At 47.6% G+C, this 25497-nt stretch overlaps 2 long non-coding RNA genes across 8 annotated transcripts in view; one reads left to right on the top strand and one right to left on the bottom strand.

Moving 5' to 3' along the window:
• Nucleotides 1-12917, top strand: part of LOC140212822 (uncharacterized) — a 192022-nt gene extending 179105 nt beyond the window's left edge. For 5 of the 7 annotated variants that reach the window (XR_011893489.1, XR_011893492.1, XR_011893491.1 and 2 more), the window contains one exon: nucleotides 11595-12494. This is a non-coding gene — a long non-coding RNA (uncharacterized lncRNA). Of the gene's footprint in view, nucleotides 1-11594; nucleotides 12495-12807 lie in introns of those variants that run through there. The other 2 variants (XR_011893488.1, XR_011893490.1) reach the window with 2 other exon arrangements.
• Nucleotides 12918-13008: 91 nt separating this feature from the next.
• LOC129384283 (uncharacterized) lies at nucleotides 13009-14121 on the bottom strand. Its single transcript, XR_008612016.2, has 4 exons — nucleotides 13770-14121; nucleotides 13645-13683; nucleotides 13530-13574; nucleotides 13009-13108 (listed from the first exon to the last, which is right to left on the bottom strand). It is a non-coding gene; the product is annotated as an uncharacterized lncRNA (long non-coding RNA).
• Nucleotides 14122-25497: the final 11376 nt, after the last annotated feature.

Here is a 25497-nt window from a genome sequence, read left to right as displayed (position 1 = left end):
AGCTCCATCCGCTGTCGCGGTTTACGTCTCGCCTGCTAGATGGCGCCACCACTGTATTCAATGTAAGCGGCCGCGCTTTGGCCGTGCGAAAGGTACGTGGTCGCCGCTGTAGAAACGGTCTAATTTCTTGAATGCTCGTTTCTCATATAAATAAAGAGCTTGGACAGTATGCTTGTTTGTCAGTAGTACTTCGTCTTTCTTTTCATGAGGGAAAAGTTTCTTTAATCACCATTTTTGTAACGCTGGCTTTGCTGAGCTTGCACTCGTATCGAAAACTCGCGTCTTGCGCCGAGTAAAAGGCTGTGGGGTTCCTCTCCATTGACAGCAAGTTTGGGTATATTTACTCAATAATAGCGTGACATAACAAATGAATCACTTACATTCTTGTCAAAGACAGCAGTTTTACTGCTGTCTTTGATTAGAACGTAAGTGATCCATATGTCGCGGTGTTATCGAGTTGCGCGCGTGCAGAAATTCGTTTTCGGCGTTACCCTATTTGCAGTCCTTACAGCAATTCAGGCACCTTTGGAACGATGCCTTTCCTGTATACCCACCTATTTGACTCTGGCTGAGCATATTGTGGAAGAAAAATAGAGGTATATCAATGAAATGTTAAGCAGCATAGATATGAAGTTTTAATCGCACATGAATGTTGAAACAAAAGGTAAACCGTTTAAAACACCTTCCATGCTGTAGCTTGTCACATATGTGCCAGAAAACATGCGCCTATACATCAGTCGTTGCTCTACATTATTCCAACATAAAACGCATTTAATTCTCCCGACACTAACATACTGCATAATTTCCTATATCTGCCTTTCCAGAGAGTGATGTTGGTATAGCCACACTTATTTTTAAGGAAATATTTTATGAAAGAAAAAGAGAAAAAAAAATGCAAACAAAATGTTGGTTGAACAACTTTAACAAAAGTTTATTATCTTGACAAGCACAATGCAACAAGTAGACAATGCAGACAGCATGCACATTTCAAGAGCAGCGGCTCAACTTCAAGTGCTTTGCCTTTTGGCGCTTCCCCGACTTGTCAGTATTTATACTTTTAACATAGAAGTGAAGTCGTGTAGTGACATAGAATTTGATTATTTTTGGAGAAAGGGTGGAAGCATGACTGGAACAACCAACCTCTTGGCCAAGTCTGGCTTTGACAACTGTCAGCACATCTAAAATGCTGTCAGAGTGCATCTGTCCATGGGAGAAGCAGCCTGTGAACAAGTCCTCAAGCTTCTTTATGAAACCAAATAAGCGACCAGTTGGATAGAGGAGCCCTTCATTGTCACGAAACTTTGTCAGCCTCGCAAGCTGGAAAGTTTCATCTGGGGCAGGCATAGTGAGAAGGGTCAGACAGTCTTGGCAATTGGTTTTTAAAACGCATTTTCTTGCAACATAGCCAGCGATGTGAAAAATTATTCTTGAGTCACTGCTGGCAATGTGCTGGTTATGGTCTTGGGAGGATGGAGCTGTGTGCATGCTCTTAGCAGCACTCATTGGCAGATGAAAGTCTGCTGCATTCTGCGCAGTGTCTGGCAGGCTGTCAACTTCCAGGAGGGAGCCCAGTTCGTCCTGCTGACAGTTACCTTGACTGGCACATTTTACTAGCCCATAAAATGACAAGCAGTTAATGATAACTAGAAATTGACTTGGTGTTGGGTGGTCATTACTGCCAGAAGACTGTCGAACGATCCCAAAAAGGTTTTCAAGAGGGTCTTGACTAGTTTTGGAGGTCATTAGGTACTTAAAACCTACTTTTCTTGTAAGGTAATCTAGCAAGCCTAATGTGCTTGAAATGGTTACACGCAGACCTGTTGCCGTGGACTCACTCACAAAGCCACCTGTCCCTTTTACATGCTCCTCCCATGCTTTAAGATAGGATAAAAAATCCTGCAGCACAGCTGTTGCTCGAGAATCTGGCCGGAGGGCTTCCGCAGGGAACCGTGAGGTCATCACAGATATCAGCTGGTGGATTTTGCTGAAATACACAAAAAAGCTCTTCAGATGTTGCTTCCACCAAGTTAGACTTAAACATCATTTCCAGCTAACAAAACCATAATGCAAAGGTTTCATTACTTTTAAAATTAAGTAGCAGAAGAGAAAATAGGCATTTCACCTGAAGAATTCCTGAGTTGCATCCATTCTTCCAAGAGTGGCTTCTAACGTGTCCTTATACAGGTGAAAAGCTTGGAGCACTTTAGTGCTGAAAAGCTGGAACGCATAACTGACTCTCATCTTTTCAAATGCGTTTGGCTCAATATGACATCGTGTTATCCCTGGCATAACCTTGAGGGTAACATTGCAGGAATCCATTTTGTAGGCTTCCTTTACGTGTTGCATATCCACCTAAAAAGAAATTGGAGAGGACCCTGTTAAGCTTCAAGAGTGAGTAATAGCACAACAAAATCCTCAATAAGATGAAGAAGAGCCTTACATGGCCAGCTGGAGTGTTGAATCCAGATTTCAACAATGAGTTGCGTAGACATTTGATAAGATGAGGGAAGTCGGATATAAAAAAGAGGTTTCGTGATGCATCGCTGGGGTGCTGAATTTTGCAGGTGGTAGACTCAGCTGATGCTTGTATCCCAAGTATCCTCCACATCCTTCTATTCCAGCTTGCGCCGTCGCATGTAATGAAATCAACAAAAAGGCCACTCTTTTCGGCCAATACGGTTGCCTCAATAACAACTTTGGCAAGAATGTCCCCCTTCATGTTGCCATGTGTGGCAAAATAGCCAATTACCTGGCTCCATTTTCCCTGAAAGGGAACAAATAGTATAACCATGCCATGGTCACATGGGACACCTTTGTCTTTGGCTGCTGTGAAAGGGCCTAGGTCTACAAAACCCTCAATAACCCCAGACGTTTTAACTGCAAAGTGTTCCGACAGCTTTAGCTCGTCTATAACTAATCCACCATGTTTTTTCCAGGCATCAAGCTCAGCTGACTTCACTTTTAGCTGCCTCAGAACTTTGTCGCTGAAGCCAAACACAGTGCGATATGCAGATACATAGCGCTTGAGGGTTGATTTGCACGGTAGGGAAAGAATGCTATTACGGCGAAGATGCTCATACAGACGAGGACTTTTCATCTTCATTATTATGCAGTCCAGGACCCACATTTTCGTGTAGCGTAGACCATTAGGTTTCACTTTTGAAGCTGCGAAGCACTGTCGAACAGCTTCCTGCTGTCTGGGGGGCAGTTTTGAGATCTGTGCTTCTAATGCTTCTGCTTGAATGGCAGCATTTTTCCCTCTCATTTTAGCAAGTTCATTTTTCACATCTCCTAGGCGAACAACTAGCCTCTTGTTTCTTCTCGCTGCAGCTCGCAGTTTAAGCACAACAGATCGGCCGCTCTTTTTATCAGTTCTTTTGACCCTCGCTCGTCTGATCTGCAGTGCTCGTTTCAAGTAGCGGCAAGACACACACTGCGTACCTGCAAGAAAAGTGCATTGAATTGAGTTCCCACGGAGCCAAAAAATCAATGAACGCAACATAAAATGAGTTGCAAATTAGGCAAAATGGACAGCATAATTACCTCTTTCAGCGACCTGACCCAGGCAATTGCTGCTGAAGTACATTTGCTCGAGGGTCACTACGTGGGATTTAAGGTTCTTCGTAAAATACCTTTCTTCATAATCTTCAAGTCGCATTACTCCAGTGCAAACACTCATGGAATCAGTTGCTCTCAGCACATCTTCTGCTTCCCCGCTTGTTTGCAATGTGCTTTCTTTTAGCAGAATTCCTCTCACAAACACTTTGTAGTAACTGTGCGTCTGTGACTGAAAGAACATTACCACTTTTTCTGAGCACACCTCATTTCTTGATGTCAACACAGACGTGCAGTACACGACACCGTCGTGTCCAGGAAACCTGTGCTTGGTCCACTGCTCCGACGGTACCTGAAGACTGTCAAATAACAGCATGGGTTCCTGCTGACCCAGTGGGCATGAAAATTCTGCATCGGCGTCCGGCTCCACGCCTGCTTCCGTCGAGGAGGCCGCGCCTTGCTCAGCAATCGTTGCAGCGCTTGTGTAGGACACCGTCGTGTCACTGTTCGAGCACGGTCTACGCTTCGCCGGAGACGCGCAACTCTCTGACTTCCTTTTACGAGCAGGCCTCTCTTTCACAGCTTTTTTCGTCAAATACGCGGGTAGGTTTGGAAGAATGGTTGGCACAGCATCACTGCTAAGCAGTGGCTTACCACGTGGGATCCGCACTTCCTTGCCACCAATGATGTGTACATAGTCGCGAATTACGTAGCGCGGCTCAAAATGTAGTTCGCACACGGCACTTGTGTCTTCGAGAGGCTTGTCCGCTCGATGGAGGTTTTTTTCCCACAGTCTTCGAAGTGCTTCATCCTTGGGCACGCTGAATAACGACGGCTTTGGGGCACCTTTTACATGTACATAGCCCGTTTTACAGCCGGGCGCAAAACAGTGGTTCAAACGGCGTGGTGCCATTTCACACGCAATAGCGACGCACGATATACTTCCCTACGATGATTTCTTATAAACATTAGAATTGGTAATGTAAACTTCGGAACACATGAAAGAAAGCACAGCGGAGGCAGCGGCGCGCAAAGCCAGGAAGGCAGCGGCGGAGGCAGCGGAGGTTTACATTGACGACGACGACAGCGCCTCCGCGCGGGTCCCCGGGAAAACATAAAAATGTTCACATTTCCGGCGACGCGGGAGCGCACGCCGCCACCGGAGAGTCAGCTCACTACCCAACGGTCTAGTACACTTTAGTAATATGCTTCGCATAAAACACGTTGCTGATGCACTCTTGCAGCGTCGGCCCACTGTTGCTGGTGGTCGCAGCGCGTGCGTGACTTCATGCACTGTTTTAAGGTGTGGATCATCCGTGAGATCATTGGGTCGATACGAGACCGACAAGACGTTGACGCCGACGATTGAATGAATATTCAGCACTGTGTCACCGCGACCATTTGATCGTACTAGGCCGACAACGACGCAACCGACGTGTGCGAGTTGTCATATAGCGCGACGGGCTTTCGTGCCGACGGCACCGACAAAATCAGCATGCCGACCGTGATAGTTTGACCGAACATTACGTGATCCGCCGTCGAACCGATAACGTGATAGTTGCAGCTCATTTACTTGTAAATATAATTATTCGCACTCAAAATGCGTCGACATCCCTTCGTACCCCATGCCCCACAAGAGTTATCTGCGGCAACTTGCGCTACACACAGTGATCCCGCAGGACCGATAGTGGCCCCAAAGGCAAGCGCAGCCGAGGCTGCCTCAACCTCCCCGGCCCCTTCCTGCGCTGGCAACAGCCGGCGCGGCCAAATTCCACAGGGAGCCCCATCGACCTCCGGGCTGGTGGGCGCAGGGGTCTTGCCTTCCGAGATGAGACTCGAAAAACTGCTCCCTCGCAAGAGCGCGTGGCCGGCGCCTCACAAGACGCAATGGACACAACACCTATCCTCACGGCGCATCAAGCGCCTAAGGAGCGGCGAGGCTCCCTCAAACGCTTCAGAAAAGGCAAAACCCCGGTTACAGGGCCTCGAAAGAGCTCTGTAATCTAATGCATCACTTCTGTTCCTGTATACACAGCACCAATTTACTTTAAATATGGATACACAAATCATTCAATGGAACGTCAGAGGTCTACTGAGAGACCTTGATGATGTACAAGAACTTATCCATAAACACAATCCAAAAGTGCTGTGTTTACAGGAAACACTCAAAACCAAAACACACAAACTTTCTTCGACAGTATGTTACTTTTCGCAAAGATGACGATGATGCCAGGGCGGTGTTGAGATTGTAATTCAAAGAAGCATAACGTGTCAACATTTACAGCTACGAACGGCCCTTGAAGCAGTGGCGGTTCGAGTTGTTCTGCTAAACAAACTTATCACTATTTGTTCGCTTTACATACCCCCACATTAGAAATTAAACATGAATTTCAGTCCTTTATAGATGAATTGGAGGAACCTTATGTTGTTTTTGGCGATTTCAATGCACACAGCAGCCTGTGGGGAGACTCGTATCGACGCGCGAGGTCGTCTCGTTGAACAGTTCCTTTTTTCGTCCGGTGCGTGTCTGCCGAATAAGAAGGAACCCACTTAGTACTGTCTTGCAAACAGAACTTTTTCTTCAAATGATCTTAGCCTAGTTTCCCCATCACTACTGTCTGAACTTGAATGGGAAGTTAACAACAATCCTTACGGAAGTGACCACTTCCCCATACTGCTAAGATCACCTAAAGAAAACGAATATCCACCACAGGCTCCTAGGTGGAAGATTGAGACAGCTGATTGGGATAAATTTCGAACACTTACTAGTATCTCATGGGCTGACATGTGTTCGTTAGGAATTGATGCTGCAGTAGATTATTTTACAGCCTTCATAATAGATGCCGCATCTAAATGCATATCAGAAGTAAATGGCTTGGCGTGAAAACGCCGTGTCCCGTGGTGGAACGACGAATGTAGGATCGCTCGTAAAAAACAGAACAAAGCGTGGGGGTTGCTACGCGCCTCTCCCACTGCGGAGAATCTTGTTAACTTTAAGAAAGTAAAGTCCCAAGGCAGGAGAACACGCCGACAGGCCAGAAGAGATTGTTGGCAGAAGTTTTTATCGGGCATCAACTCGTACACAGATGAGGCCAAAGCCTGGAACAGGGTTAATAGGATAAGAGGGCGACAAGCATATTCACTCCCTTTGGTAAACACACAAGGCGATACCCTAGAAGATCAGGCAGACGCACTTGGGGAGCACTTTTAGAGCGTGTCGAGCTCAACCCATTATTCTCAATCCTTTCTCAAATATAAAAAAATAGAAGAATGTAAGCCAATAATATGAAAACCCAGACAGAATGAACCCTATAACCGGCCTTTCAGTATTGCCGAGTTCAGAGCTGCCTTGAAGACATGCAAAAGCACTGCACCGGGACCTGACAGAGTCATGTATGACATGATCAGAAACTTACATACTGACACATAAGTTACACAACCCACACTTTTTAACACACGGTGGGCTGCGCGATACCTCCCATCTACATCGAAAGAGGTGACTGTGGTTCCCGTCCTGAAGCAGGGAAAAGACACCTCCTTGGCAGCAAGTTATCGCCCAATAGCTCTTACAAATTGTCTGTGTAAGCTTCTTGAAAAAATGATTAATTACAGACCCATACATTTCCTTGAACTCAACAACATGCTCTATCCCTATCAGTGTGGCTTCAGACAAGGGCGGTCGCCAACCGATCATCTTGTGCGCATTGAAGGATATATGTGCCATGCCTTTGTACATAAACAGTGTTTCCTCTCGCTATTCCTCGATATGGAGAAAGCGTATGACACGGCATGGCGTTACGGAATCTTGCGAGACCTGTTGGAAATGGGCATCCATGGAAATATGCTGAAAATAATTGAAAGCTATTTGTCCTGTCGTACCTTCCGTGTAAATGTCGGCAAGGCACTGTCACGCCCTTTTACGCAGGAAACTGGTGTACCCCAGGGAGACGTGCTCAGCTGCACTTTCTTTATCGTTAAGATGAACAGGCTACGTGCTTCACTACCACCGGCCATTTGTTATTCCGTATACGTAGACGATATACAAATAGGCTTCAAATCCTGCAACCTCACAGTATGCGAAAGACAGGTACAGCAGGGCTTTAACAAGGTGTCCAAATGGGCAGACCAAAATGGATTTAAAATCAACCCCCAGAAACGTTCTAGTACCGCCCTGGGATTGGCAGCTGATAGAGTGTGACACATCCTTTGTAGAGGTCACTAAACATGCGCCAGAGACACATATCAAAATGCATTTCTTGGAGCTCCAGTACAAGTACTCGTGCACAGAGTTTTACACAGACGCTTCTAAGTCGCATGCCGGGGTGTCCTACGCAGCCATTGGTCCATCCTTCTCGGAATCCGGTGTACTGCACCCTGAAACAAGTATATTTACGGCTGAGGCCCATGCACTATTGTCGCCTGTGAAACATATCAGAAAATCAAATATTCAAAAAACAATTTTATTTACAGACTCCCTAAGTGTCGTAAAAGCCTTGAAGTCACACTGTAAACACAGAAACCCCGTAATAACTGAGCTCTATTCCACTCTCTGTAGAGCGTATATGTCTAACCAGCATGTCATTATATGCTGAGTGCCTGGACATAGGGGCATCGAGGGTAACGTTCTAGCGGACGAGATGATGACATCAATTTCATTCCATGCAGTTAATCCTACTGCTTCGGTCCCTGTGACAGACCTGAAGCATTTCTTAAGAAGGAAACTGCGAAACCACTGGCAACGTATGTGGGACGCAGAAGTAAATAACACACGGCACGTGATAAAGCCACAGTTAGGTTCTTGGCCCTCCGTAAGAAGATCACGGCGAACAGATGTCCTACTCTGTTGCCTCAGAATAGGACACACATTTGGCACGCATAACTTTCTACTCACTGAAAATGATCCTCCAACCTGCGGTAGATGCGGGGAGAGGCTGACCGTCCTCCACGTCCTCCTGGAGTGTCGGGCAGCCGAATCTGAAAGAAGGAAACATTTTTCCCTAGCATACCGGCAGCACATCCCCCTACATCCCGTAATGCTACTCGGCCCAGAACCTTTATTTGACACCAACGCAGTCCTAAGTTTTCTGAAAGATGTTGTCTTGCATGTTTTTAGCCCCACATGTTCGTAGCGGGTCCTCTCTTCAGAGGATGCCGCTGCGATAGCTCTTTAGTATAGCACATGCCTCTGGGCCCTTGTGTTTCAAGGGCCCTTGCGAGGCAGCAGTGCTCCAAGTAATTTTACTATCTTATATATTTTCTATTTTGCATCATTCTCCTACGATGGATTTTAATGTTCATAGTATTCGTCATTAATCATCGTCATAATGTTATAGCACGTAGATTTTACGCACTTTACAGCGACTATTTTTTGGCCACTTTACAGCCAAGTCACATCCTCTTCACAGAACTCATTGCACCGCGAAATCACCAACACTGTCTTGGCGCTCTTTGGCCATATCTGGCCCTTGCGCCACTAAACCACACACATTCATTCATTCATTCATTCATTCAGAAATGTTCTTGTGTTTTCTTCACAAGAAAGAGAAGCCCGGGACGGTATTTTGTAGCGATGCATTTTCCGATTCTATGCTTTTTCAGGCTTTTCGCGCTTGGCCAGTGGTCAGAGCGACGTTCTTCCCACATTATCAACGGGATCAGGCGGCCGTGTGTGGTGGATGATAACAATAGCATAGAATAAGGCATAAGGCATCGCTACAATATTGCGGCCCCGGTCCCATATCCTTGCGTAGAACTGGGCGGACAACAAATTCCTGTAAACAAAGAGCACAAATTTCTTGGTGTTATACTTGACTCCACGCTTACTTTCATTCCTCGCATGAAATATCTTAAAGAAAAATGTCTTAGAACAATGAACTTACTTAAAATCCTATCCCACACAACGTGGGGTAGCGACGGACAGTGTTTATTGAATATTTACAAGAGCCTTGTTCGATCACGGTTAGATTATGGTGCCGTAGTATATCACTCTGCCACACCGAGCGCGCTTAAGAAGTTAGACCCCGTTCACCATCTGGGTATACGTCTGGCTACTGGAGCATTTAGAACAAGCCCTGTCGAAAGTCTATACGTCGAGTCAGATGAGTGGTCACTCCATTTTCAGAGAACATACATCAGCTTAACATATTTTCTCAAGGTTTTCTCTAATAAGGAGCATCCGTGTTTCACAACCGTTAACGACTTGACCTGTGAAACACTTTTTCGGCATAGACCCTCTATGAGACTTCCTTTGTCACTGCGTGCAAGAGAACTTAGCACGGAAATGGATGTCCCAGTTCTCGAATATCGCCTAATGTTTCCATCTAAGCTATTACCACCCTGGGAGTGGCAGGTGATAGATTGTGACATATCCTTTGTAGAGGTCACAAAGCATGCACCTGACCTCAAAATCGCTATGCATTTCCGGGAACCTCAGTCGAAGTACTCCTGCAGCGAATTCTATGCAGACGCGTCAAAATCACATTCTGGCGTATCTTTTGCTGCAGTTGGTCCCTCATTCTCTGAATCTGACGTATTGAATCCTTTAACAAGTATCTTCACTGCAGAAGCCTATGCAGTACTACCTGCAGTAAAACACACAAATAAATTAAAACTCGACAGAGCAATATTATTCACAGACTCGTTAAGTCTTGTAAAGGCGTTAATTTCCTTACAAAAGCATACAAATCCTGTTTTCATTGAAATTTACTCGCTCGATCTTATGCAATATTTATCTATCACATAGACACGTAGTGATATGCTGGGTGCCTGGCCATAGGGGCATCAAGGATAGTGTGCTAGCTGACAAAATGGCCTCATCACTCAAATCAATAACCACTTTTCCTACGGCTGCTGTCCCTGTCAAAGACCGGAGGCCTTCATTAAGAAGGAAAGTGCGACAACACTGGCAGCGCATGTGGGACGCAGAAACAAATAATAAACTGCACCTTATAAAGCCACAGTTAGGTTTTTGGCCCTTCCCAACAAAATCTCGGCGAACAGATGTCTTATTCTGTCGCCTCAGAATAGGGCACACATTTGGTACCCACAATTTTCTGCTTACTGCAAATGAACCGCCAACCTGCGGTCGATGTGGTGAGAGGCTGACCGTCCTCCACGTCCTCTTGGAGTGTCGGAAAGCCGAATCTGAAAGAAACATTTTCCACTTGCATGCCGTTATTACATCCCTCTACACCCGGCTATGTTTCTTGGTAAGGAACCGCTTTTTAACACCAACGCAGTCCTCAACTTCTTAAATGATGTCGTTCTGCACGTTATAAGCCCATTAAATTCGTAGAGCATCCTCGCCCCAGAGGATGCCGCTGCGATTATTGTTTTGCATAGCACATGCCTCCAGGCCCTTGTGTTTCAAGGGCTCTAAGGGTGCAGTAGTGCTCTAGCATATCTTATAACCTGATATATTTTTACCTCTCGTAACACTCTTTTTAAATGCATCTTAATGTTCATAGTACACGTCATACCTCATCGCCATAATCTTACTATACATATTTTACGCACTTTAGAGCGACCATTTTTAACGTCCCTTTAAGCCACGTCACACCATCTTCATAGAACTCATAATTACACTGCGAATTCATTACCACGGACATGGCACTCTTTGGCCATATTTGGCCCTTGTGCAATAATACATCAATCAACCAACCAACGGCATTGCGCTCTTTGGCCATACATGGCCCTTGCGCCGTTAAACAATATTCATTCATTCATTCAAAATCACAAGTTGTGCAATGCAGCCAAAGGTGGCCCTATGTAGCATTTCTTTAGCACAACTTAAGCATGCAAAAAATGAATAAAAACCCTTATAATGTCAGTTTATGTAGCATTTCGAATTGGCCGCACTGGAAAGAGGCACCGAGAGGACTTTAGATGTAGGAAGAGTTTTTTTCTTTTCAAGTTGTATTCAGCGGGTGCGCACAGCTGCCAGTTATTTCAATGATTTGAAATTAGTGCCATTGCATTTTTCATCTAAGTATATACATGTTTGCTGTAATTGTAATGCCCTGACGTTTTGTTTTTTCTAGCTCTTCATGCCCACAGGATCAGCCAGTACAGCGAGTACTTGAAGAGGGCAGTGTTTAATTACCGGCTGAGTCGTGCAAGGAGGCTCATAGAAAACAGTTTTGGTATCCTGGCTAGTAGGTGGTGAATACTGAAGAGACCCTTTCGAGCGTCAGAAGAAACCACAGAGAACATTGTAAGGGCATGTGTGGCGCTCCACGATTTTCTAATGAAAGATTCGCTGTTCTCAAGAACAACGTACAACCCTCCTGGATTTGTTGACCATGAAGACTGGGAGGGAAATGTCACAAATGGGGCATGGAGGAACGACAGTAATGCCTTTCCTGGATGGACAGACCAGGGGTACCACTCTGCTCGGTAATTATTATTTCCATGACGGCATTAAATCAGTAATAGTTTACATTTCCTGCTTTATTTACATTAAAGCAATTGAAGCTCATCAATAACAAACAGCGAAACCTTCAAAACATTTAACTTGATCATTTAACACATGACATAAGATCTTGTTTATTAGAGTTTGCGCTCAGAATTGTAACAGTGCAAAAATGCATGCGTAGTGCATGTTTTCAACAAAGTCACTGGGTACAGCTAACGACGAGGAGTAAAACACGCCCATTAGAACTGTGACCTCAGACAGACAGGCAGAATAAGCTGAAGGAAAAGGTTGAACATCTCGTGCATTTCTGTGTTACAGGGCTGCATTGGAAGTAGGGGATAGACTGGCATCCTACTTCATGAGTGACGGCCAGGTGCCATGACAGGAAAGTGTCGTGACCCGTGCAGGATGGCAGGCAATTTCCGATAACAGGCAACTATTTGTCAGCATGCACAAATACTATCACGTCAAAAGAAAGCCGAAATTGCTTGCTTTCATAGAAAAATATTATCGATTGCTTGCACTTTACATTTCATTTATTCATACTGCTCCATTTCGGCTTCATACAGCAGCTTGTGGATTTTGAATGTTACCTCGCATCTTTTTTTGTGTGGTAGCATCCTCAGCTTAGCAGCTATCCAGTTTGGTGCCTCTTGACTGTCATCTGTCGGTGCAGGCATTTCATTTTTTTTTTAGATCTAACAGCGTAGCTGAGCAGCTGCCCAAGACATCTTTCACCGCATCGTCAAAGCTGTCAGACTGCCTTCTTTTAGTGCTGCATATATCTGTATCAGCACAATGTTTTCTTGCAATCACTGATTATCATTCAAATACTGCAGGAAATGTGACCCATGCCAGTACCGAGAGGAAGGTCCATTGGATGCTCGCCTTTTGGCAGACCTGCAGGACAGGCCACATCATTACACTCAAGAAATGCACTGGAAAAGTATGTCTGCTTCCAATCAAAGAAAGTGCGCACCACTTTCTTACCCTGGATCTGATGCAGCGGCTCCTGCTTGTGAAGTTGACAACCTGCCTCAAAAAATTGTTATGGTGTCATATTCCGACACAAGAAAGTGAACACTAACTTACCCTGAAGAGCCAGCAGCAGATGCCGCACCTTCTGTTGTGCTGGGGAGCCTATAGAAAAAATAAAAATGCTGCCATTTATGCCATGTAAAAAACAAGTTGTCTACTTGCAATGCCATGAAAAAGAGCAAGACACATCACACTCATCTAGTACCCGAAAGCTTGGTTTCACACCTTGTTGCAGTTTTTAGACGTGCAGTCATTAAATAGGACACTTAAACGTTTTTCCCAGTACATTGCAATGCAGTGTTGAGTGTGTGATTCACTTGAAACTGCACACCAGCGGCGAGTCATGACAGCAACTAAGCCAAGATCTGTATGCACATAAAACTAATCCATTTCTATGGGAGTGCAGCATAACAGTGCATAATAGAGTGGACCCACTATTAAACGTGAAAGGCTTGTGGAAAGGGTGTATTGATATAGAACCTGTGATGCACCACAGCTAGGAAAACTGAAAATCACCACCCACCTCAAATCGTCTTCATCAGTAAAGTCATTGGGGCTGTCAGAGTACCTGCATTATATGAAGACATAGGATGTTACTGCTATTGGTGGATAATGACACCACAATTAGTACAGCTTACATTTCTTGAAAAAGCGTAGCAGCCGGGCTTGATATACAGCTGCACAGGTGAATGAAATTGCAATGTTGTACATAAACTGTTTCACTGTAGTAACCGTTATGATAAGCAAACAATGAAGTGCACACCTGGCCACCAGTCTTGGACTGGAAGGGCTGTTGGATGACAGTGGAGATGGCAGAATGGAGCTGCACAAAAGCACAGATGCATAACAAGTTAAATCACTTGAAGCTTTATAAACTGAAGTTGCACTTATGGAAACAAGACTTAACGTACATGTCCTGTTCTGGGGGCACACTTGATGAAGACCTGAAATGTGAAATTTGAGGTGTTTTGATGCAATCCCCGCAGATCTCTCGCCAGGAAAAAGGTAATGTGAAAATAACAATAGCGAAGCTACCAGCGCAGCTGAAGGGAACAAATTCTTAAAAACACAGACGCTTGGGCAGTCAAAGTAGGTAAATAGATATTAAACACGAAGAAAGCGGCTTAAAAAAGAGTGGTAGGGCAGGTGATAGTAGTGAAGTTATCAATGTCAGGCTTGAGTTGGCGCAGATGGCTACGCAACTAAGTTGCCTTTTTTTTGCTTTCCGCATATTGTGGTGTGTTCCTCAGCATGCCATCCACGATGTCGAAAAGTGTCCACTTTGTGTGAATCTTTCCGGCCTCTCCTCCGGCGCCACTTTTCCGGGCCCCCTCAGACGCCGACACAATTTTAAGCCAACGATCCTTCACATTTTAAAATTTTGCGGCTGCTTTCGGTCCTACAGATATGCCACTCTTTATCACCAAGAAAGGTTTCAAAATGAAAAGATTAGCAACTTGTTTGAGTGCTCAAGCGGCGCTGTACGAAGCGCGCAGCCTGATACGACATGCGAACTGCTTAGGCAAAATCACCATGCCCGTAGGAAACCGAGATTCCACATCATTTGCTCCGCAGCACACCGCTAGATAGCGCATTCTAAACAAGTGTGCTCACCCCCGCACATTCCTGCCGACGTAAGCATTCAGAGGAAGCTCGGATAAAGAATGAGAACTCACCAGTCAGATCGAATGTTCTGCCGATGATCGCCCAGCGGTTCATTTTGGCGTCCCTATCTCTGTACTCCGGGTGAGTTTTATCGTACAAAAAGGGGAACACGCGAACAGTCTTCAGAAATTGTTCCATCATGTTCTCTCGGCTGAAATTCATTTTGCAACGTGGATGCACACGAGGAGAAAGCACTAGCGCTGTTTGTCGCGGCTGGCCCGGAGCGCACGGTCGTCGATCGTGGTTCCGCCGCCGCCGCCGCTGGAAGTTTAACTTCGGCAGTAACCAACAGGTGGCGCTTAGGAGAAAGCCCGGACGTCTCTCATTGGTTCCTGGCACGCGGCAAGCCGCCGAAAATGGCTCCTCGACCCATCTTCTGCGCGGCAGACCAAACCGCCTCCGCGGCAGCTTTCGCGCCACGCGGCGCGCCGCCGCCGGCGTGCCGCGCGTGTTTTGCCGCCATTGTGTCAGTACCTTGTCGGTCCGGTGGCCTCCGCCGTCGAGTACTCCGCCTGGACACCGGTGTTCATGGGTCGGGTGTGGCAACGCCGGGTGCTGCCTGAGCCAGCCTCGCTCCATCCGGAGGGTCCGTAGTGGTCGGCCTCGTGAGTGGTGCTGTGCTCGACACCAGTCCAACGGCTGCTTCACCACTGGCAACGGTTGCCGCCTCTGAGGTGGGTGGTGCTCCGCTGGAAGCGACTGGTGCTGCCGCTAGTCCTCCTGCGGGCTGCAACTCAGAAGTGGCAGTCGAGGGTGCTGGCCAGGTCCCGAGGCCTGACATGGTCGGCGTGTCTGTGCCACATGGCCCCGTCTGGCATGCGGACGAGCTGCGATGAGGCGCTGGCAGGAGACACCACCTGTCCGGCAGACCAGTGTGGGCCAGGACGGAAGTTCCTGGTGAAAACTGGAGTTCCCGACTCTGGCAAAGGCCCGGGACGGCAACTTTGTACAGCAGCCAGCTTCTGCTTCAGCTGCTTCAAGAGCACTGTGGATCGGAGGCCCGGATGCAATACGTCCAAGGGTGTCTTGACCATCCGACCCAGCAGGAGCGCACAGGGGGCACGGCCAGTGACAGCGTGGGGAGTGGTCCGGTACTGAAATAGTATCCTGGCAATCTGCGTCCGGAAATCCCCAGTCTGGCTCTTCTTGAGCATGTCTTTGATGGTTTGCACCACCCACTCGGCTGCACCATTTGAAGCAGGGTGGTACGGCGGAACAATCATCCGGCAGATTCCGTTCTTCGTCAGCCAGGCCAGGTACTGTGCGCTGGCGAAAGCAGGACCATTATCGGACACTATGACATCCGGCAACCCCTGGGCGGCGAAGACTTATAGTGCTCCAATGGTCGCGCCTGCTGATGGAGTGGTGACAGGTAGAACCTCCACCCACTTCGAAAAGGCGTCCACAACCACCAGGAAGTAATGGCCCTGGAAGGGTCCCCCAAAATCCACATGTAGGCGGGACCAGGGTCTCTGTGGGAACGGCCAGGGGGTGCTTTCCACTTCACGCCTACCTACCTGCCTGCCAGTGGCGTAGCCAGAAATTTCGTTCGTGGCGGCGGGCTCACAATGCAGCTCGGCCACCTCCTAAGAGGAAACATTAGGTCGGATGCTCCTATATAAATACATGTCGAAGGAAAATTAGTTTTTCTCGGCAACCACTTCACCAAATTTGATGAGGTTTGTTCCATTTAAAAGAAAAACTTAAATTCTAGTGATTGCTTATTTGGAATTTTCGATTTAGGTCGTCAATATTTTATTAAAAAGTGGCAAACATCGAACATTTTCAGAAAACGAAACAATGAAGTTTACAACTCTGTAAATTAGCAATGAAAATTGATATCACAATTCTGTAAATTGCACATATAAGTACATCTACAGCGGACAAAATTGATGTTACACATGAGTCTCAAAAAATTAAGTATTATGGAAATAAGGCTTTTGCAGAACCTTTGTACATAACATAACCAATTCAAATAGACATATCGCATTTGTCCGCTTTGAATGGTGTAACGGATGCCGTTTACAGAACCATGATATCTGTTCTTGATGAAGAGCTATTAATTTGTAAACTTCGTGCTTCTACTTTTTTCGGAGTTTCGAATTTTTCAAAATATTGTTACGGGAAGGAAAAAGCGTTCGTCTATTTACAGGTGGCTTTTAATGGCTGAGCAAACAAGCGTAGAGCATCGATACTGCTAAACACTTCTTCGTCGTCTCCAAGACCACCATCAGCGTCGTCTTCTTTCCACATTACCGACTGTGACATCACCCCCGTCGGAGAAAGCACCTGATTGGTGCGGCTCATCGGTCTGAGAAAGGTAAGGTTTGAGACGGCTGACGTGGATGATGTCAAAGAGAGGTGAAGGCACCGTGGCATTCCGCGGAGACACTTCATATGTGACAGGGGTTACCTGGCGAAGGATGCGGTAAGGGCCATAGTATCGCGAGAGGAATTTCTCGGAAAGACCAACATGCCGAGTTGGATACCAAACTAGCACAAGAGCACCTGGTTCGTAGTTCACGTCGTGATGGCGCTGGTCGTAACGGCACTTCTGGCGTGTCTGTGAAGCAGAAAGACGAATGCGGGCAATCTGGCGTGCTTGGGTCGCTGTGGCTATTACATCCCGAGTGTACTCTGTCGACGAGTCGAGTGTGGTCGAAAGGAGAGTCTCGAAAGGCAAAGTCGGCTCACGGCCGAAGAGGAGATAGAAGGGTGAATAGCCAGCTGTGTCGTGGCGCGAGGAATTGTAGACGAACGTGACAAATGGTAGAGCAATGTCCCAGTCGCGACGATCGGAGGAAACATACATTCCTAGCATGTTAGTTATTGTGCGGTTCAGGCGTTCGGTAAGACCGTTAGTTTGAGGATGGTAAGCGGTAGTAAGTTTGTGTTTAGTAGCACATGATCGAAGTAGGTCGTCTATGACTTTGGCAAGAAAGTATCTGCCGCGATCGGTGAGGAGTTGACGAGGTGCACCGTGGTGCAAGATAACGTCGTGAAGCAAGAAATCCGTGACGTCTGTAGCGCAGCTGGTCGGTAGGGCTGTAGTAATGGCATAGCGAGTTGTATAGTCCGTAGCGACGGCAATCCACCTATTTCCGTCCTTGGATATAGGGAATGGTCCGAGGATATCAAGGCCAACGAGAAAAAGAGGGTCGGCCGGTATATCCAAAGGCTGCAGCAGTCCGGCAGGAGGCACAGCTGGTCTTTTTCGGCGTTGACACGACTCACACGCGGCAACATAGCGCCGGACGGAGCGGTAGAGACGGGGCCAGAAAAACCGTCGCCGAATTCGGTCATAGGTCCGCGTGACGCCAAGGTGTCCAGCGGTGGGAACGTCGTGCAGTTGCTGCAGTACAATCTGTTGCAGATGAGACGGAATGACGGTTAGGAGCTGGGGCCCGTCGGGGTGCATACAGGATGTCATATTGTAGTACAAACATGTGAAGGGATGGGTCAGACGGAGCAGAGAGCAGGCGTTCGATAATGGGGCGTAACGACTCATCGCGTCGTTGTTCAGCGCCAATGTCTTGCAAGGCTGAGAGCGAAAGAACGCAGATCGGTGCGACATCCACTAAACCGTCCGGTACATCGACGGGATGACGAGACAGGCAGTCGGCGTCCTGATGTAGACGACCCGACTTGTAGACCACAGTGTATGTGTATTCTTGCAGCCGTAGGGCCCAGCGACTGAGGCGTCCGGGATCCTTGAGGGAGGAAAGCCAACAAAGGGCGTGGTGGTCGGTTGTAACTGTAAATCGTCGACCATATATGTAGGGTTGGAATTTTCCCACCGCCCAAATGAGGGCGAGGCACTCGCGCTCAGTAATCGAGTAATTGCGCTCGGCGGGAGAGAGAAGGCGACTGGGGTAGGCGATAAGGCGGTCGTGCCCACATTGGCGTTGAGATAAAACTGCGCCGATGCCGTAGCCTTTGGCGTCAGTGCGGATTTCTGTCGGAGCGGAGGGGTCAAAATGGGCGAGAACAGGAGGTGTGGTAAGCAGCGTGATGAGCTGCGAGAAAGCAGACGCTTGTTGAGAGCCCCAACAGAAAGGAACGTCTTTCTTCAGGAGGTCAGTAAGGGGACGGGCAACATGGGCGAATATTTCCGCAAACCTGTGGAAGAGCAAAGGCCCATAAAGCTGCGAACATCTTTGGCACAAGTTGGTACGGGGAAATTCTGCACAGTATGAACTTTAGCGGGGCGGGGCGAATGCCTGACGAATCGACGAGCTGTCCGAGCATGGTTATTTGGCGGTGACCGAAGTGGCACTTGGATGAGTTGAGCTGCAAGTCAGCGGTGCGAAAAACGGAAAGAAAAGATGAAAGTCTTTCAAGATGAGTCGCAAAAGTTGAAGAGAATACGATGACGTCATCCAAGTAGCACAAACAGAGGGACCATTTCAACCCACGCAAGAGCATGTCCATCATCCGTTCAAAGGTCGCCGGGGCATTGCACAAGCCAAATGGCATTACTCGGAACTGATATAGGCCGTCTGGTGTGACGAATGCGGTCTGTTGACGGTCCATTTCATCCACGGCAATTTGCCAATATCCAGAGCGAAGGTCTATAGATGAAAAATAAGTGGCACCGTGGAGACAATCCAGAGCATCGTCAATGCGGGGAAGTGGATATACATCTTTCTTGGTGATCGTGTTTACATGACGATAGTCAACGCAGAATCGCCAGCTGTTACCCTTCTTTTTGACGAGAACAACAGGGGACGCCCACGGGCTGGAAGAGTGTTCAATAATCCCTTTGGCAAGCATCTTGTCAACCTCGCTCTGGATAACTTGTCGCTCAGAGGGCGACACATGCTATGGGCGTCTGCGAACAGGTGCTGCATCGCCGGTATTTATCCGATGCGTCACGACCGTAGTTTGACGTAAAGGGCGATCGTTCAGATCGAAAATGTCGGAGTAGGACTCGAGGAGGCCACGGAGCTGTGCGGTTTGTTGGGTTGAGAGGTCCGGTGCAATCATCTTTGTAAAGTCGTCGGTCGGGACTGATGCAGAAGGCGCAGAATGAGCAGTGGTTGAAGACGGCGCAATAGATAGAGCAGAAATGTGGCACTCGTGCGTTGGTGACAACGTATCAAGAGGCATGCCTCGAGGAACTACTTGCGGGCACTGTCCGAAATTTAGGATGGGAAGACATGTCTGATTGTCCGCAACAGAAACGATGGTGTGTGGGAAGGAGACATTGTGAGAAAGCAGGACTGACGTCGCGGGAGTAAGGAGTCAGGTACAGGTGGGCTGGCTAAAACAGGGATGAAGGTTGCTGCAAGAGATGGCAGGCGTATAAAATCCGCGGAACAAAGCTGAGCTGGAGCTTGAGCAGGAAGGTCAATGGGAACAGGTAGAGGTAGGTCAAGTTGTACAACACCAGCGGAACAGTCAATCAGAGCAGAATGGGCGGACAAAAAGTAAAGTCCGAGGATCACATTGTGAGGGCAACGTTCAAGCACACTAAACAAAATGGACGTGTGGCGACCGGCGACACTGACACGAGCAGTACAGATTCCAAGCACAGCCGGAGTTCCACCATCGGCGACCTGGAGCAGTCAAGTCGGAGCAGGTGGTGGTGGTGGTAACAACTTTATTTCGTCAACAGCAAATAATATTTGGTTAACTTTAGTGGGCTTCCAGGGTGCGTGAGGTGGCCGTCCGATCAGTTCCTCTAGCGCCACCTGTTATGGTAGTGAGGTCCTGTCTGTCGGCGACTTCCAAAGCCCAGCTGACGGCCTGCAGTTGAACCGCTGGGTCCGAGCTGGACACCGCATCCTCCCACTCTTGCTCGTTAGAGAGATGCCATTCTCTTTTCGGTTTTAGATTGTCGCAATCGAATAAAATGTGTTTTAAACCTGCCTTTGTGACCCCGCAGAGCTTACATTCGGGGGTGTAGACTCCTGGGTAGGCCTTGGAGTATATATAGGGGTTGGGGAAGGTGTTAGTTTGTAGCTTCCGCCAGGCCACTTGTTGATGTTTATTAAGGCTTTTGTCCGGCGGCGGGAGCGTCCCTCTGTTGTTTCTGTAGTATAATGTGATCTCGTGGTAGGTGGTCAAGGTCTCTCTGGCCGACCTCAGGACCGGCTCGCCCACTGCCCGGTTGACGAAACCTCGGGCTAAGTTGTGGGCCGCCTCGTTCCCAGGATGCGACGCGTGGGCCGGAACCCATATGATTCTAATGGGTCTGGCGTTGAAATTTTGCGGTTTTAGGATTTGTTTGGCGGGTTTGTGGACCCTCCATTTTGCAAAGTTTCGAACGGCTGTCTTCGAGTCGCTAAAAATCAGGTTTGCTTTAGTGCTTATAATGGCTAGGGCGATGGCCGCTTCCTCCGCCTCGTGTGCCTTTTTGCTCCGCACAGAGGCGGCTGAGATTGGTTTTAGGTCCATGCCCACGACGCCTATCGAAAAGGCATCGTGATCACAGAGCTCTGCAACGTCCGTACAGACTGCCTCCTTATGGTTTGAATATTGTCTGTGAAGGGCTTTGGCTCTCGCCTTCCTCCTTTCTTCGTGGTGTTCGGGATGCATGTTTTTCGGGATTGGATCTATTCTCAGATATTTGTGTATGTCTCTAGGCATTTGCACGGCATCCGTCCCTATGCGTTCTTGCCTGATATCTAAGGTCCTTAGAATGTGTCTTCCCGTGGGTGTTTTTGTTAGCCTGTCGTACTGTGCGATTCTGTGCGCCTCGACTAGCTCGGGAAGCGTGTTGTGTATGCCTAACATTAGCAGCCTTTCTGTTGATGTATACTTAGGGAGATGAAGGGCTGCCTTGTACGATTGTCTTATGAGGAATTCAACCTTGTTCTTTTCCGCTGCCTGAAGTTTGAGATAGGGGAGAGAATATACTATACGGCTGAGCACGAAAGCCTGCACTAGCCTCCTCAAATCTGTTTCTTTCATTCCCTGGTGTTTGTTAGCTATTCGTCTTATGAGCCTGTTGGTTTGTCCAACGCGTGCGACTAGTTTGTTTAGTGTAGTTGTGTTTTTCCCGTTGCTTTGAATGTGCATTCCCAGAATTCTCAAGGTTTGTACTTCTGGAACTTTTGTACCATCAACCCTAACATCCAATTGTGCCGGGGGATCGTTTTTCTTAGGTCTGTGTCTGATAACTAGGAGTTCGGATTTTTGTGGCGAGCACGTTAGCCCGACTCTCCTGGCGCATCCGGTAACTATATTCACTCCCGTCTGTAGCGTGCTCTCAATATCACCTTCGCTTCCCCTGACTGTCCAGAGGGTGATGTCGTCTGCGTAGAGTGCCGACGATAAGTTTGGTATGGCGGCAAGAAGCTTGGCCATGGGTATGAGGGTTATGTTGAACAGAAAGGGTGACAGCACTGACCCCTGCGGCGTGCCTTTGCTTCCTAATTGTAGTGTATCCGACTTGATGCATCCGAATGTTATTTGAGCCGTTCTGCCGGTTAGAAAAGCCTTAATGTATGAGTATATTCTCTCCCCCACGTTTAAGTCGGAGAGGGCATTCATGATGGCATTGTGGGTGACATTATCAAAGGCTTTGGTGAGGTCCAGTGCCATTATTGCTTTAGTGTTGGTGTTATTCGGTGTGTTTATTACCTCTTCCGAAAGCCTGAGCATAATATCTTGCGTAGACAGGTTGGGCCGGAAGCCTATCATCGTGTGCGGAAAGAGATTGTGCTTGTCCATGTGGTCTTGTAATCTAGATAGCGCCACGTGCTCCAATAGCTTCCCTAAGCATGATGTTAGGGATATGGGTCTGAGGTTGCTTAGTTCGAGTTTCTTGCCTGGCTTGGGTATGAGAGTTACCTTGGCGTGTTTCCACGTCTCTGGTAGCCACCCATACCTCCAGCACTTATTAAAGTACTCCGTGATCCCTTGAATAGAGTCCTCGTCTAGATTTCTTAGTATTTTGTTCGTCACCCCATCCGCTCCTGGAGCGGAGGATGTTCTAAGTTTCTGCATGGCCGCCTTTACCTCTGCTACCGTTATGGTTTCGTCAAGTTCAGGGTTGGGGTTGCCGTTGTAGTTGGGAAGCGTCAGGTTTTTCGTGGTGCATATGTATCGGTTTTGTAATTCCGTTATCATTTCTTCGTCATTAAGTGGGCTTGCATGAATTATGCGTGCTACATCCTTCTGGTGAGCGGCTCTGCTGTTTTCTGGGTCTAAAAGATGTCTCAGAAGGTGCCATGTGTCTTTCAGCCCCAATTTTCCGCTCATTTGATCACATGTTTGTCCCCATTGTTGTTTAACTAAGTATTGAGAATGATTTTGGATTTCTCTTTCTAGTTTGGCTATTCTAATTCTAAGTTTTCTGTTGTGTTTTTGTTTCAACCATCTTTTTTGTAAGCTATTATGTGCCTGCCACATGTGTAATAATCTGCTATCAGCGGCTTTGTTTTCGGCTGCTATCTCTATCGTCTTAGTGGTGTGCTCTGCGTCTTTCAATAGTTTGTGAATCCATTCATTTAGGTTTTCAATCTTCTTGCCATCTGCGTTACCCTGTCTCCTTTCTCTGAATTTATCCCAGTCTACCACTCGTGTCACCCTTCTTCTTTCCTTCTTGAGCGTACTGCTGGGTATAGTGGTCTCTATAATGTAATGGTCGCTCCCTAGGTTTTCGTTCGTGTTGTGCCATTGTGCGTCTACTATGTTTTTGCATAGGGTCAGGTCAGGGCATGTGTTAGCTTGCACACTGTTCCCTATCCTAGTTGGCACCAGCGGATCTGTCAGGAGCGTGTATCCTTCGTCCTGAACATATTGCCAGAGGCTAGTACCCTTCTTAAAATTTGTTCTGTAACCCCATGCCATGTGTTGTGCGTTCATATCTCCGACTACTATTAGGGGATTCGTTTTACTGATTTTTCTGGCTTCATTCATGGCTTTTATTATGGGGGAGGATTCCGCCTTGGGGGTGCTATATATGTTTAGAATGAAGAGCGGGACCTCGCTTCTTTTTAGGGGTATGACCTCTATCAGGAGGCAGTCTGCACCGTTCGATTGAATTTCGTGCTCTATTGCAGTTAGATTTCTATGGACCAAGAAGGCCGTGAGCGGTTTTTCTTCCTTGCCATTTTCATATGTTTTATAATCCCGAACCTTTACTTTTTTCCTGGTTTCTTGTAGGGCTATGACATAGGGAATTTTTTCTTTTTCAAGGTTTTGAATGTGGAGCTCTAGGTTCTCCCGCGTTCCGCGGAAGCTCCTACAGTTCCATTGCCATATTCTTATCTCTGTCTGGCCCTTCCCCATGATTGGCTTTAGGGAGGGAGATGGATTGCGCTGTGGTGGAGGCCATGGGTCCTGGGGCCGGTAAGAGTTTGCCCATTACCTTAACCAGTTGATTGTCATGTTTCTGTACTAGCTCGTTTGTAGCCTTTGCTGCGTTTGTAAGGACTCTTACTTGTTCTGCTAACGTTTTATATTGTTCCCTGGTCTCGTTTCTGATAGCTGTGAAGCGTGCTTCTATGTTTGCTTCAATATTGTTTTGCCTTTCCTCAATTTTATCTAATCTCGTGGCCACTGTTCTTAATAGGCTCATTACTTCCTCGTGATTCCGTTTTTCGTGCTCCTCTGAGTCTTCCATCAACCTCTTTTTTGCCGGTGGCCCTCTTGCAGGTGAGGGTGCCCTAGAGGATGCGTTTGACGGGGGAAGGGATGCCTTTCGCGGTTCCTGTGTTAAGATCGCGGGTTGTTGAGCAATATGTGTTTTACTTTCTTGCTGCTGTTGCGTTATTGCCTTCATTAGTTCCTGAATTATTCCTTCCTGTTTTTGTATGATTGCTTTAAGTTCCTTAATTTCATTACTCTCGTGGGAGGATTGCGGTGTCCCGCTCACCTGATGTGGTGCTCCTTCCCGCCAGGCGTTCGGTAGCGCCGGGTAGGACTCCGAGCGGTCGCGTTTTCCTCGGTCGTTACACTGGGCTCGGTTTCTTGATCTGCTTCTGCCTCGCTGTTCCTGCTGCTGTGTCGGGTGCGCAGGTTGCGCTCCCTGTCCCTCCGGTCGCTGAAATTCCACTTGAGGCTTGCCACTTCGTTTCTTGTTTCCCTTGGCGGGCGGTCTCTCATATCTGATCTTGCATTGGTTGGATCCCGTGAAGTGTTCTCCCTTGCACAGGATGCACCTCGGCGTGCACGTGGGCTCGTCTTGGACCGGATGCTCATTGCTGCACCTGTAGCAGAGATTTTTTCGTTCTTCCGGACACACTTCCGAGCAATGTCCCGGTCTTCTACAGTTGTAGCATGCTTCCACTTTGGGTCTGAAGAGGTAGCAGTTGTGGATTCCTCCGCCGAATCGAATGGAGTCCGGGACTCTCTTGGTGTTTGCGAAAGTGATGAGCAGGGCTTTTGATGATTTTCCTATCCTTCTTGCGTCCACAATCTCTAGCTGTGGGTTGACCTTCACGATGTCGTCCATGATCTCGGCGTGGCTTTGGTCTTCTAGAACGTGATACGCAATCCCCTTGATGCTGTTGTCCGGTGCCGCTACGTATGCACACGTCAAATAGACTTGGTCTAGGATTTTGATGTGCTGTACTTCCGCGTATTTCCCTGCGCGTTCCATAGAAGGGGTGCTCACGGTAAAGGAGTTGTTAAAAGGATTGATCCTTACTTGGTCGTGTTGCTTGATTTCCCCAAAGTTCACTCCGATGTCCAGGCACAGGGCGTACAGTAGTGTAGTGGCCGTGTGGTCACGGAGCCGAAGTCCGCCTCTCGGCCGGTGTACGATCTTGTAGTCGCTCTCTGGCAGACGCGGGAGCGGCTTCTTTTTATATGGGCGGCGTCTTATCGATGCGTTCACCCCACTGGTCTGGGCGGCCTTGCCGGTGGCGTCTGTC

The sequence above is a fragment of the Dermacentor andersoni genome, chromosome 3 (genome assembly GCF_023375885.2).
Source record: "Dermacentor andersoni chromosome 3, qqDerAnde1_hic_scaffold, whole genome shotgun sequence".
Classification (NCBI taxonomy): Eukaryota; Metazoa; Arthropoda; class Arachnida; order Ixodida; family Ixodidae; genus Dermacentor; species Dermacentor andersoni.
This window is presented reverse-complemented; position numbering and strand designations above follow the sequence as displayed.